The following is a 12,441-nucleotide window of genomic DNA, read 5'->3' as shown; positions in this document are numbered from 1 at the left end:
TGGACAAACTGGAGAATTTTTTCTTGACTCTCCAGTCCTGGCTTCACCCCTCTCCTTCAATCGCATTTTAAAATATTTGTAATAGAAGAGGAAACAAATTTCTGATTGAGAAGCTCTGAACTGGGTCAAGAGGGGAAATATTCAAACCATGGATGTCTTTTTCCCTGTTGGCCAAGGAAGTATTTGATAAAAGTCAGAAGAATTCCAGTTTTTAGCACAAGAATAGAGCTTCATTTTTGGCCTTCTCTCAAAGCAGGGCAGCCCTGACTAGTAATTTAAATGAGGCACTGCCTTTCTCTTGGTCTCCTTTATCCAATTTGCCATTGATCAGTGTTTCAAAACAGGCCAAGATGAAATGAATAACTATAGTCATCATAATGCTTAATTCAATTTGCTGGAAAAAGGTGAGGGTGAGAGCGAGACTTTTCAACAACAAAAGAACAGCAGCAACTGAAGGTGGTTTAAAAAGGGGATCAGAGAAGCTCACCAATGATCAGGTGTTGTGTGGCTGTACCTGCTCCAACGTGGCGCTCTCTGGGATTTTGGGACTACAAATCCCAAAGTTTCCAACCAGGATCTATACATTCTCCCGGGTCAGTTGCAACCTGCATCTGCATGCCTCATCTTGGAAAACAACCGTAGCACGACAATGGCATCTTCAGAGACTCACCCTTAATGGAGAGACAGAAGGGCTGTGTTCACACAAGACCATGGATCATGAACTACCCACCCACACCTATTATGCTGCGTGAGCCCAAGCTCCTTAATTGAACTATTAAGTAACTAAAAATTTGCAAAACACACTAGGCTAAAATGTGGTCAGCTAGTTTGTGGTTTAGCTTATCCTGCAAATCCAGTTCTTGTATTCTTAAATGGATGACCCTTTGCCCACTGGGCTGATTTGCAGTCATGGTAAGCTATAGTTTAACCATGTTTACTGAATAAACTAGAACTAGCATGCCAAGCCCAAACCAGGCAAATTTCTATGTGCCAAGATCTTCTACTGATCAAGTTCTTTCTAAAGGCACAAATGCAAACCAAGGTATTACTTCTCTAATCAGTTAGTGGGACTTTAATATGGTCTTTAGCGACAGAGATCAAGGATTGTGATTGGTATTAACTTATTTACAGACAGCTAAACCAACATGTCTTAAGAAGCTACAAAAACAGCTTTTTCTCCATGCTATAACAAAGTTCTTATTCATTTTTGGTGGTTCTGCAGCTGCTAAAGAGACAAATCTGCAGTTGTAAAATGGGAACAATTCTTCTGATAATGATTAAGTAAGGGTTATAAGGGATACTTTTAAGAATCTCTCTGTATAAATGGTAATTGGATACTCACAGGCATGTAGGACTGGCACTACACCCTGAATGTTTAAATAAGGCCACCTGGTTTTACACATGGTTTTCGGAAGAAGCCACAATTGGCTGAGTGTGCACAACTTGCTAAAGCACGCAAAACACTTCACAGTCTGGCTTAGAATGATGTGTGGACTAAAGTCATGGTCTTTCTTACCAACTCTGTTCTTAAGAAACAAAAACTCGGATTCAGGCAATGCAGAGCAATTACAGTTACAGTAGAAAGATGAAATAATTGATGGTTTCCAAAGTTGAAATTTGGGAGTTTAAAAGCAAACATGATCTCAGGTCTGAGAGGCAGTGGGGTTCCATATGCCATTCAGAGAAAACCAGAGACCATTCCCCACCCTTCTAGTTTAAACCTAAGTCATTGTTCTTTTCTCTGGCCAATTCTCACAGATGCTATCTATGCATCCAGGGACTATTAGAAATGACCTATGTGCCAGCAATTCATATTAAAAGGAACCAAATCTTTGATATAATACAAGGATGTTTTGATTTGTTTTGACAATTTTGCTACAGAAGAATTTCTAAACATGAGATGACAGCCATACTTTTTTGCAGTGTCCCTTCAGTGAATCTTTTCAACTTCACTGAGAAATCTACCTGCCTGAATTTTATCACTCCTCATTTCTATTGAAATAACATCCCTGAAATGTCCAAGAGCAGGAGCAATGAGGTTTGCTCATTCTGACCAGCAGCAGTTGTCCTGTAGATTCTTTCCCCATATTGCTACTAGAAATTATTTTAAGTAGAGATGCCCCAAATTTAATACAGGGTCTTGTAGATGACCAGTCATGCTGCCTTTGAATTTTGAGGGCTTGTGCTCGCTGCTGTTCCATATGTAAGGCCTGCACTACATCACTGAATTAAATCCTTTCTCTTCCCACCCCGTTTGGTTCACATTCCATATTTCCACCTCCATGAAGGAGAATAATTTGGGGTGGGATGAGATTTCTTCCTGTGTCAGGTGTTTTGGTGGCTGCATTCCCAAGAACTGACATATCAAGGTCACTATCACCAGCCTGACATTGAACTGCTTTTGAAGGATCAGATCAAAGAATGGAAGTTGTCCCAGAGTCTGAGCTAACTGAAAGGAGATATGAGGCCTAAGAGATGTGTGGGGGTGCATGTGCAGAAGCACTTGAGGAATGTGGGATGTTCTGAACAAGAAGAGGAACATATGTGCAACTATGTTAAATCTCTCAGGTCAGGGTTAAAGGACTCAGCCAAAGTTATTGATGATCTGTACTTCTCTGAACAAAGGTAAGATAAAAATTTGACCCCTTCCAAGTTAGTATCTGGACAGCTATGAGACTGAAACTGTCTTGGTTGCCATCATGGATGATCTATACTGAAAGACAGATGGGGAGAATGCAAACCAGTGGTTCTCCTTAATCTATCAACAGTTTTTGACACAGTTGAACAAAATTATCCGGCTGGCAGGAAAAGCTTGTAAGAGGCACAATTTTCCAATAATGTCTGTCTTTTCCGAAGAGTAAATCCCAGAGGTGGTACTGCTGGTTTACTATTCTCCCCTGAGTCCTCTAACACAGGATTCCAGCTTCTCCGCTGTGGTGTTTAACATCTACAGGATGCTAGAAAAATCCATGCCCAGATTTTGGCTGGGATGTCATCAGAATGCTGATGGACTACTGTCCAGGAGAAGTCAGGTCTAGTCTCAGTCCACCTCGTCCAAGTGCCAATAATTACTATTAGTAATCCAAGTTGGATTATTATCAAACACTATGTTGGGACTTTCCTTAAACAGATAGTCCAAGATCTTCAATCAATTTGTCATGGTGGGATAAATCTGTTGTCAAAAGGATCAACTGCTTCATGCTGAACCAGTTTTTTAGTTCAAGGGTCTCTTTCTGGCCTTCGAAATCCTGATCAGAGATGAACAAGGGCAGTTCTCAGATGCTGCTAAGCTGCAATTCCCAGCACGTCTCTCTGAATAGTAGTTGGAGTTCAACAGGCTGGGCCAAAGCATATTGTGAACAGCTCAAGATCTGCATTCTGGATTTGTATTCCTCTTCATTTTCTCTTCAGAAGTGCCAATAAACATATGGCTGATAGGGCACAAAATGTACTAAACCACAGGGGAAAAAGCAGTAGCTTCCCAAAGGCGTTTCTCAGCTTGCCTTTAATTGACCATTTTATTCCCATAAACATTGAAACAACTTTTTTTCATTTTGTAAGCTGCTTTGAGTATGATTTATTGCATAAGATTGGGATGTTGGTGTTGTTCAGTCACTTCCAATTCTTCTTGATCCAATGGACTAGAGTTTACCAAGATTAGTCTGGCAGTAAATGCTTCCCTGAGTACTTATAAAGCCATGTTCATGGTATTTGTGATAGCATCTAGCCGTCTTGGTTCCTGCAGGCCATCTTGGTTCCTGCAGGCTTTCAATTTTTCCACACCAGGGTCTTCTCAAAATATTCTTGAAAGTTAGGATACAATGGTTAAAATACAGCTTGTTCTGGCTGAGTGTTTAGCAAAGGAACAGAAGCTGCTACAGGTAGTCCCTGCTTAATGACCCTAATTGGGACCAGAATTTAGGTCGCTAAGTGATGCAGTCATTAAGTGAGATGTCACATGACCACTTCACTTAGTGATGGCGATCCTGGCAATTCCTCTTGCTGTTGTTAACCAAATTCCACTGGTGGTTAGCTGAGGACCCACCCCAATTCAAGCCATTCTGAGCTTGGTCCCTCCCAGCCCTGAGGCTCAGTAAGGTTAAGGACTGCCTCCTCTTCAACTCCCTCCACCCGGTTCTCTCCCCCTCATCTCTGCCCTTTTGGCTGCCCTGCACCCTGCCTTGCAGGGCAACAGCTAGCCCCATATCTGCGTGGCTCTGGGGCTGCTTGCCATGCCCAGGGAAGCCACACCTGCCCCAGCCCAGTCCCACCTGCCTACCTCCTCCCCCATCTATGCTGTATTGGCCCCCTGCCACCCTGCGCTTCACTGTCCCAGCTGACCTTGCCATCTTTCTCCCACTGCTGATGAGGCGTCCCTGGCCAGGCTGCTGGGCCGGGCCAGCTTTGGCTGTGGAAAAAGAAAAAAAAATGCTAAAGGGGGTCTGGGGATCCTCCTGGACTCACGACTCCTGCTCAAGAAGCTCTTTGCTCAGCTTTGTGTTGTGTGCCAGTTGTGCCCTTTCCTGGATTGGGAAGCCCTTCTGTCAATCACTCATGCATTGGTCATCTCCCGTATGGACTGCTGCAATGCGCTCTACATGGGGCTACCCTTGAAAAGGATCCAGAAGCTGCAGCTGATGCAGAATGCAGAGTCACGGGCAGTTGTGGGCGCCTCTAGGGCTGTGCATGTAACATCTCTGCTGCATGAGCTGCACTGGGTGCCGGTTTGCTTCCGGGTTCAATTCAAGTTGTTGATTATGACCCTTAAAGCCTTTCATGGCATGGGCTCAGGTTACCTGAGGAACCGTTACATCAACCCGCCCCACTCAGTCTGGCAGGAAGGGCACGTTAAGGACCCCATCAGCAAGAGAATGTCGACTGGCGGAGTCTAGGAGGAGAGCCTTTTGTGCTGTTGGCCCCGCCCTGTGGAACATCTTGCCCCCTGGGGTGAGATTGGCCCCCACTCTTCTGGCCTTCCGGAACAGCACTAAGACCTGGTTGTCAACTTGCATGGGGACCCAATGGGGGTTTGCAGTACTGGGGGTGGTTGGTGGCTTGGGGACGCTCTGTCTTTTAGCTTTGTATATTTTTGTAAAGATTTTTATTTTTATCACTTTTTCACTTGTAAGCTCCCTACAGTCACTTATACAGTGAGATGGGTGGTGTATAAATTTGATTAATAAATACATTTGATTGATAAATAAATAAGGCAGCCCCTCAATGGCGGCGTCCTAAAATGCCCCTTTTTGCCATGCTCCTGGGTGGTTGCTGGAGCTGGCTTCAGCTGTGGGAAAAAAAACCCAAAGCAGTCCCTTTGCAAAGAGCTCTTTGCAAAGGGCTGCTTTGGGGTTTTTCCCCCTTTTCCACAGCTGAAGCCAGCTCCAGCCCCGCCCAAGAGCTCTTTGCAGAGGGACTGCTTTGGTGGGTTTTTTTTTTCTTTTTCTGCAGCCAAAGCCAGCCCAGCCAGGCCAGGCACACCTCAACAGCAGTGGGAGGAAGAAGATAGCAAGGTCAGCTGGGGTACCAGAGCACAGGGCAGCAGGGCCAAAAAGGCATAGATGAGGGAGAGATAGGCAGGTAGGTGGAGTTGCAGCACCCCTGCAGTCTAAGTACAGGCAGGCTGCCAAACACCCAAATTTTGATTACCTGACTGCAGGGGCACTGCAACAACTGTAACTTCAGGCACGGTCATAAGTCACTTTTTTCAGCATGTTCGTAACTTCGAACGGTCACTGAACAAATAGTAAGTGAGGACTATCTGTAATTTCAATCTATTGAATTGACCTATTGCATTGTCCAGCTCTACCCAACCATTGCTGAGATGAAGCCTGTCCTCATTGCTATTATTTTGGCACAAATATGGTTGGATAACTAAATATGCTGTAAGTCTCAAGTGGAGATCCTTCTGTGGGGTGATTTCATTGATCATATGCCATCAAGTCATTGTCAACTCTTAGCAGTTACATAGATTTTCTCCATGATGATCTGTCCCAAGCCTGGCTCTTCAGGTCTTCCAAGGGTGCACTCATCCCCATTGTAATTGAGTCCATCCAACTTGCTGCTCATCATCCTCTTCTTCTCTTTCCTTCCACCTTTCCCAGCATTAGAGCCTTCTCCAGAGACATCTTAGGTCTTTTCATAATGTGCCCAAAGTAGGATAATTTGAGCCTGTTCATTTGTACCTCAAGTGAGAACTCTAGGCTGATTTGTTTGATTATCCATTTGTTGGTTTTCTTGGCTGTCCACAGTATTCTCAGAAATCTTCTCCAACACCAGCGTTCAAAGGCGTCAATACTCTTCCTATCCTGCTTCTTCAAAGTCCAACTTTCACTCCCATACAGTGTCACAGGGAACACCACAGCATGCACATTTCTGATTTTTGCAGGTACAGTACAGACACATCATGGCATTTGAATATTTTTTCCAAGGCCTTCATGGCTGCTCTGCTATTAAACAATTAAGCTGTATTTTTACTGAGGCAGAGCACTGATCCATCAAGTTCAGTAGTACCTAAATGAAATTTCCCAGTTGGGTACCCTTCAAATTTAGATCACATCTCCCATTATCCCTGCCTCTGGGATCAGGTAGCAATTGTTCAACAGATCTGGAAGGCACAAGGTTGGGGAAGGTTGATTTATACTGCTGACAGGGGCTCTCCCAGGCTTTTCCCAGCCCCAACTGGAGATAGTAGGGACAACCTAGGATTCCCAGTGTACTTGCTTTTATTACTGGGCTATGGCACTTCTGCTAAATCCTCCACAAGATTATCAAACATACAGGAACTGGATCAGATCCTTCTTTGTATCTCACCATCTCTGACAGTTTGTGCACAATATACCTTTTCCAAACTCCATCTATTAAAGCTATATTGTGAATTGCTGTAAAACAAGGGGCCCTACATTCAGAAGCGATCTAGTGTTTATGCTTCTGTGTAAGAACATAAGAAGAGCTCTTCTGGATCAGGCCAAGGGCTGAACCAGTAAGTATCACCCTTTCTTTAGCATCTGTATACATACAGTGCATTCGGAAAGTATTCAGACCCCCTTCACTTTTTTCAATTTTGTTATGTTGCAGCCTGATACTACAATTGTTCAAATTCATTTTTTTCTCATTAATCTACACTTAGTACCCCATAATGACAAAGTGAAAACAGAATTTTATAAATGTTTGCAAATGTATGAAAAAGGAAAAACTGAAATATCACATTGGCATAAGTATTCAGACCCTTTGCAACAACACTTGAAATTTAGCTCAGGTGCCTCCCATTTCTCTTGATTGTTGCTGAGCTGTTTCTATACCTTGATTGGAGTCCACCTGTGGTAAATTAAATTGATTGGACATGATTTGGAAAGGCACACACCTGTCTATAGAAGGCCTCACAGCTGACAATGCATACTGTACCAGAGCAAAAGCCATGAGGTCAAAGGAACTGCCTGCAGAGCTCAGAGACAGGATTATTGCAAGGCACGGATCTGGGGAAGGGTACAGAAAAATTTCTGCTGCACTCAAGGTTCCCAAGAGCACAGTGGCTTCCATAATTCTCAAATGGAAGAAGTTTGGCACAACCAGGACTCTTCCAAGAGCTGGTCGCCCAGCCAAACTGAGCAATCGGGGGAGAAGAGCCTCAGTAAGAGAGGTGGCCAAGAACCCAATGGTCACTCTGACTGAGCTCCAGAGATCCTGTGTGGAGATGGGATATAGTTCCAGGAGGACAACCATCACTGCAGCCCTCCACCGATCTGGGCTTTCTGGCAGAGTGGCTAGATGGAAGCCTCTCCTCAGTGTAAAACACATGAAAGCCCGCTTAGAGTTTGCAGAAAAGCACCTGAAGGACTCTCAGACTGAGGAACAAGATTCTCTGGTCTGATGAAGCCAGGATTGAACTGTTTGGCCTCAATTCTAAACGTTATGCCTGGAGGAAACCAGGCACCACTCATCACCTGCCCAATACCATCCCAAAAGTGAAGCATGGTGGTGGCAGCATCATGCTGTGGGGGTGTTTTTCAGCAGCAGGGACTGGGAGACTGGTCAGAGTTCAGGGAAAGCTGAATGGAGCAAAGGACAGAGATATCCTCAATGAAAACCTGTTCCACAGTGCTCAGGACCTCAGACTGGGCTGAAGGTTCACCTTCCAACATGACAACGATCCTAAGCACACAGCCAAGACAACACAGGAATGGCTTAGGGACAACTCTATGAATGTCCTAGAGTGGCCCAGCCAGAGCCCTGACTTGAACCCTATGGAACATCTCTGGAGAGACGTGGAAATGGCTGTCCACCGACGGTCCCCATCAAACCTGACTGAGCTTGAGAGGATTTGCAAAGAAGAATGGCAGAAAATCCCCCAATCCAGGTGTGCAAAGCTTGTTGCATCATACTGAAAAAGACTCGAGGCTGTAATTGCTGCCAAAGGTGCTTCAACAAAGTACTGAGTAAAGGGTCTGAATACTTATGCCAATATGATATTTCAGTTTTCCTTTTTAATAAATTTACAGACCTTTCTAAAATTCTGTTTTCACTTGCTCATTATGGGGTACTGAGTGTAGATTAATGAGAAAAAAATGGATTTGAACAATTGTAGTATCAGGCTGCAACATAACAAAATTGAAAAAAAGTGAAGGGGGTCTGAATACTTTTCAAATGCACTGTACATACATAGATATTCAGTATGGATTTCCTGTTTGGCCATCATGATAATAGCTACCAGTAAGCATTTTTTCCTGGAGTTTCTCTAATATCTATTTTAAAAGTTACCAAATGTCTAATCTGTGTCTGGAGGAGAAAACAATAGAATTGGGAGGTGCCAACAGTATGACTTCTGGCTACAAAGAGATTATCACATTTATAATACAAACTTCTGCCAAATGTATATACAGACACATCATTGCTATTACCAACATATGAGGAAGAGTTTTGTGATAGGGTTGTGATAGACTCCTTTTTATGTGGGAAAGAATTTGAAAATGAGGTATGAAGTGGTATAACAACCCTTTTTCCAAGTATACAGTAGTTGCCTCTTGCTTCATGGGGCAATGGCATGTGGGCTCAGCAAAGAGTCATTGCTAGGTCTTGCAGCAGCAAATTGTAGGTCCACATAATTCTGCTCCCTGAGGCCATGCAGAAACGGTGAGCCTGTCTTTCTACGTTAGGATGCATCATACCCCAGGACCAAAGAAGTTACTTTGGGTGCTGAAATGGAAAATTTCACGCACCTCTCCCTCGCTCCCTGGAAGTGACATCCACCAATAATAGCTAATTGCCTAATGGCAGGGTTAGCCTTGAAATAGCACAAATTACCTGCATATCTCACTCAATCTTAGATACTCAGTATGGCAAAGCCAGAGTCCAAGCGTTCCTTTCTAAAACCAACATACCACTTTGGATCTTTGACCCAAGTTGGGCAGTCTTGGTTGAGCCAGGCAGTAAACCAGAATACAAGATTCATCCCTCTTCCGTCCTAATGAGATCACCTTCCCTGGCTCAGCCAGTATCCCTAACAGCTCCTTTTTGGGGTGCTGTTGGTTGCCTGCCTCCCTTACAATTGGGAGGGAGAGGTTGGCTTTTGGCCAACATAATGAACAGCTCTTAGCTAGAGCAGAGCTGGTATTGATCGCTGCTAAGTGCTGGTTGTTCCTTCAATGCTGATTCAGAGGTTGATTCATGCAGGAGTGTCCAATCAAGAGGCGGTGGGGGAAGGAGAAGACTGAGAAGGACTACTGGTCCTGGTGTGAGGTAGCCCATCGCCTAGGCTTGGTGGAAGACGCAAATTAATCTAACACTCCAGTGTAGCACAATGACTGCAATGGCAACTTGGGGCTTAATAAGAAAGACTGGCCTTTATTTGGATCAGGCACCGCCTACACTGTCTGCCAAGTAGAATGTGCAATGAGAAGAATTCTGTCACCACTTCTGTTTCCCAAACAGCAAGACATGGATTTCCATAGCAAATTCCAGCAATCCACCTTAACAGTGAATTCCCATTAGATTAATTCCTTAGTTGTTCAGGGGCTTAGCCCCATAGTGCATTGTGCTGTTCCTTTCATTTGTTGAAAAGCTGCATCGTGGCTTTTCAGTGGGCAGCAGAAACACCCTTTCTTCTACATGTGCCTTTTGCTGAATGTTCTGTACAGGGAGATTGCTTAAAAGTTGCACAACTGCTGAATCATTCTAATAACACAGGAGGTTTTTGGAGGTTCTATCCCTGCCCCAGCAATGTGGGATTTGAAAAGGTTAGAGGTGATGATTTCATGCGAGGCTGTATTATTGAAAAGCTATACGTGTATTATATACACCCACATGCACACACACACCCCTTGGTTTCTAAGTCGAGATTTAGCTGCACAGCTCTCAGTTTAGACTGCAAGTGATCAGCTGCTTTTCAGTTTAAAGGAAATGCGACAAGTGAACTTGGTTTGTTGGTGGAAGTACAAAAATCTGGCTTTTCTAGCTCTGGCCCAAGTGACTAGAAATTGAGCAAATGATTCCTTACCTATCACATGTCAACAAACTCTTCACCTGTTGAATTCCTGCCTAGCATGCCACTGTTAGTACGTCCAAAAACCTTGAACATCAGAAATAAATGTGAAAATCTTACAGCTGATTTAAGTTTTATTGGAGAAGAACAGTGGGCTGGTAAGAAGATAGTCATCTCGGGGAAATTCTGATTTGGTATGGTTACTCTTGCCACCAGTTTGAGCCATTACAGACCTATTTCAAAGCTGTACATGGGTTCTTCATAAGAATTTGCGTGTTCAGAAGAGGAACATCCTGATAGAGCCGGTTAGGGAATTACAGCACAAAGTTCACACTGAACCCCACACAGCCATATGATTCTTCTACTGGGTGTGTTCCCTTCTGGAATGTTTTCCCCAGGACAGAACAATTCTATACCTTAAGTTCCTGCTACATCAAATTAAGAAAACCCCTCTCATCTTTTGGAGCTCACCCATCCCCTTCCCATCTCCCAGCTTTAAGGAACTTAGTGTCTTAGTTCTCCCAAGTTTATGAACCATTTTCAAATACAGATTGTTTCCCCAAAATCCTGTATTTTAAAGTATCACAGTTCTTTAAACGATAGCTTTGGATATTGCTAGGGCTGCCATATCTGGGTGACAAAACTCCAGATTCCCTCTAGGTGGCAGTGAGGGGTTAGTGTTTTCAGTATTTTGCCTTTTAATGGTGGTCTGGATTTTTGCAGCCTAGATAGGGTAGTCCTTCCTCAGCCAAAGAGCTTGATTCAGAAGCATCAAGGAAGCACTGTTCTTTGCATGTTGATAATATACTTTTCATACAATTGCCAACAAGTTCCTCACTGCATCTTTTCCTTTTTGCTATGAATCTCTCCACTCTCTAAAAACAGTATCTTTCTCCTGCCCTTTTTGAAATGGCTTCCCAATAAAACACTTTAGAGGCTGCAAAGGTTTACTTAGAACTGGCTCCCAATTAAGAGTTTGTGGAAAGCTGGACAGACTCAAAGACTGGCTATCCATCAGCCATCAATGAGCTTGGCCTTCACTGAATCAAATGAAGGCACCCCAGCTCCCTTAGTTTATTTGTCAGGAATCAAAATAGCCAGGGTTAGGGTCAGGGTTATACTGTATAACCGTATCCCATCAAGGTATATGAAAGATGTTCCTTAATTCTCAGTGCATTCTCTGCACATTATAAAAGTTGACTGCAGTACTCTAATTTTGCAGAGGAACAGGGCATTGGATTTTTCCCTCTGATCAGGGATTTCAACTCTTCTGGGGCAATGTTCTGCTTTGCTGGCTTGGTTCTCTGACATGGCATACAGGGCTACCCCATCATGTCTGTCACTTTCTTATTACACCTTTAACAGCAGTAAATGATTTGCAATTATAAGCAAGCACTTACCTCCATTTCTCTGAATGGGAACTCTTCCTATGCAGGTCTCAGCAGAGCAGACTCAGAGAAAGGTATCCAGCCTGGAAAAGTCAGCGGGATTAATTGTCCTGATACCTAGCAATCACAGAAGCGACAGGAAGTTTTAAGAGCTCTCTGTTTCTTTCATATCTTTGTAATAGACAGAAATCAACAGGTCATTTTTTTTCCATAGAGCAAAAGAGCCGTACCTGTTGATTTCTGACTGTCGTTCAGCTGTAAAAATCCATATATAGTCTACACACCCAGAAAGAAAAAGACAGGAAGTTACTTTATAGTAGGCCAAGGTTCACACATAATGCTAAGCCATGAGGTGGGGGGTTTAGCTTGGCTTAACACTGTGCATGAACTAGGCCACTCTGTCTTGTTCAAGAAATCATGGCTAAACAAACAGTGGTGTGGCATAGATGAGAACCTACGTCCATCTACTAGGCATCCATATCTGGGCTATGCAAATCTGAAAGACCATTAGATGGTAACACAGGGAACTCTCAGACCCTTTGCTCTGATCTAGATGTCATCTGCATTTTTACAGCCCAA

The 12,441-nt window shown here is 43.7% G+C and overlaps 1 long non-coding RNA gene across 2 annotated transcripts in view; it reads right to left on the bottom strand.

Moving 5' to 3' along the window:
• Nucleotides 1-12,162, bottom strand: part of LOC107326140 (uncharacterized) — a 31,350-nt gene extending 19,188 nt beyond the window's left edge. Inside the window, exons 1-3 of one of the 2 annotated variants that reach the window (XR_001559885.3) lie at nt 12,093-12,162; nt 11,875-11,979; nt 488-671 (exon numbers count right to left, since the gene is read on the bottom strand). This is a non-coding gene — a long non-coding RNA (uncharacterized LOC107326140). Of the gene's footprint in view, nt 1-117; nt 672-11,874; nt 11,980-12,092 lie in introns of those variants that run through there. The other variant, XR_015795651.1, reaches the window with a different exon arrangement.
• Between the last annotated feature and the right edge of the window lie 279 nt (nt 12,163-12,441).

Source organism: Python bivittatus, unplaced genomic scaffold, assembly GCF_059951505.1.
Source record: "Python bivittatus isolate LINGU-HERP-01145 unplaced genomic scaffold, Pbiv_v1 ctg000220_np1212, whole genome shotgun sequence".
Taxonomy (NCBI): domain Eukaryota; kingdom Metazoa; phylum Chordata; class Lepidosauria; order Squamata; family Pythonidae; genus Python; species Python bivittatus.
This window is presented reverse-complemented; position numbering and strand designations above follow the sequence as displayed.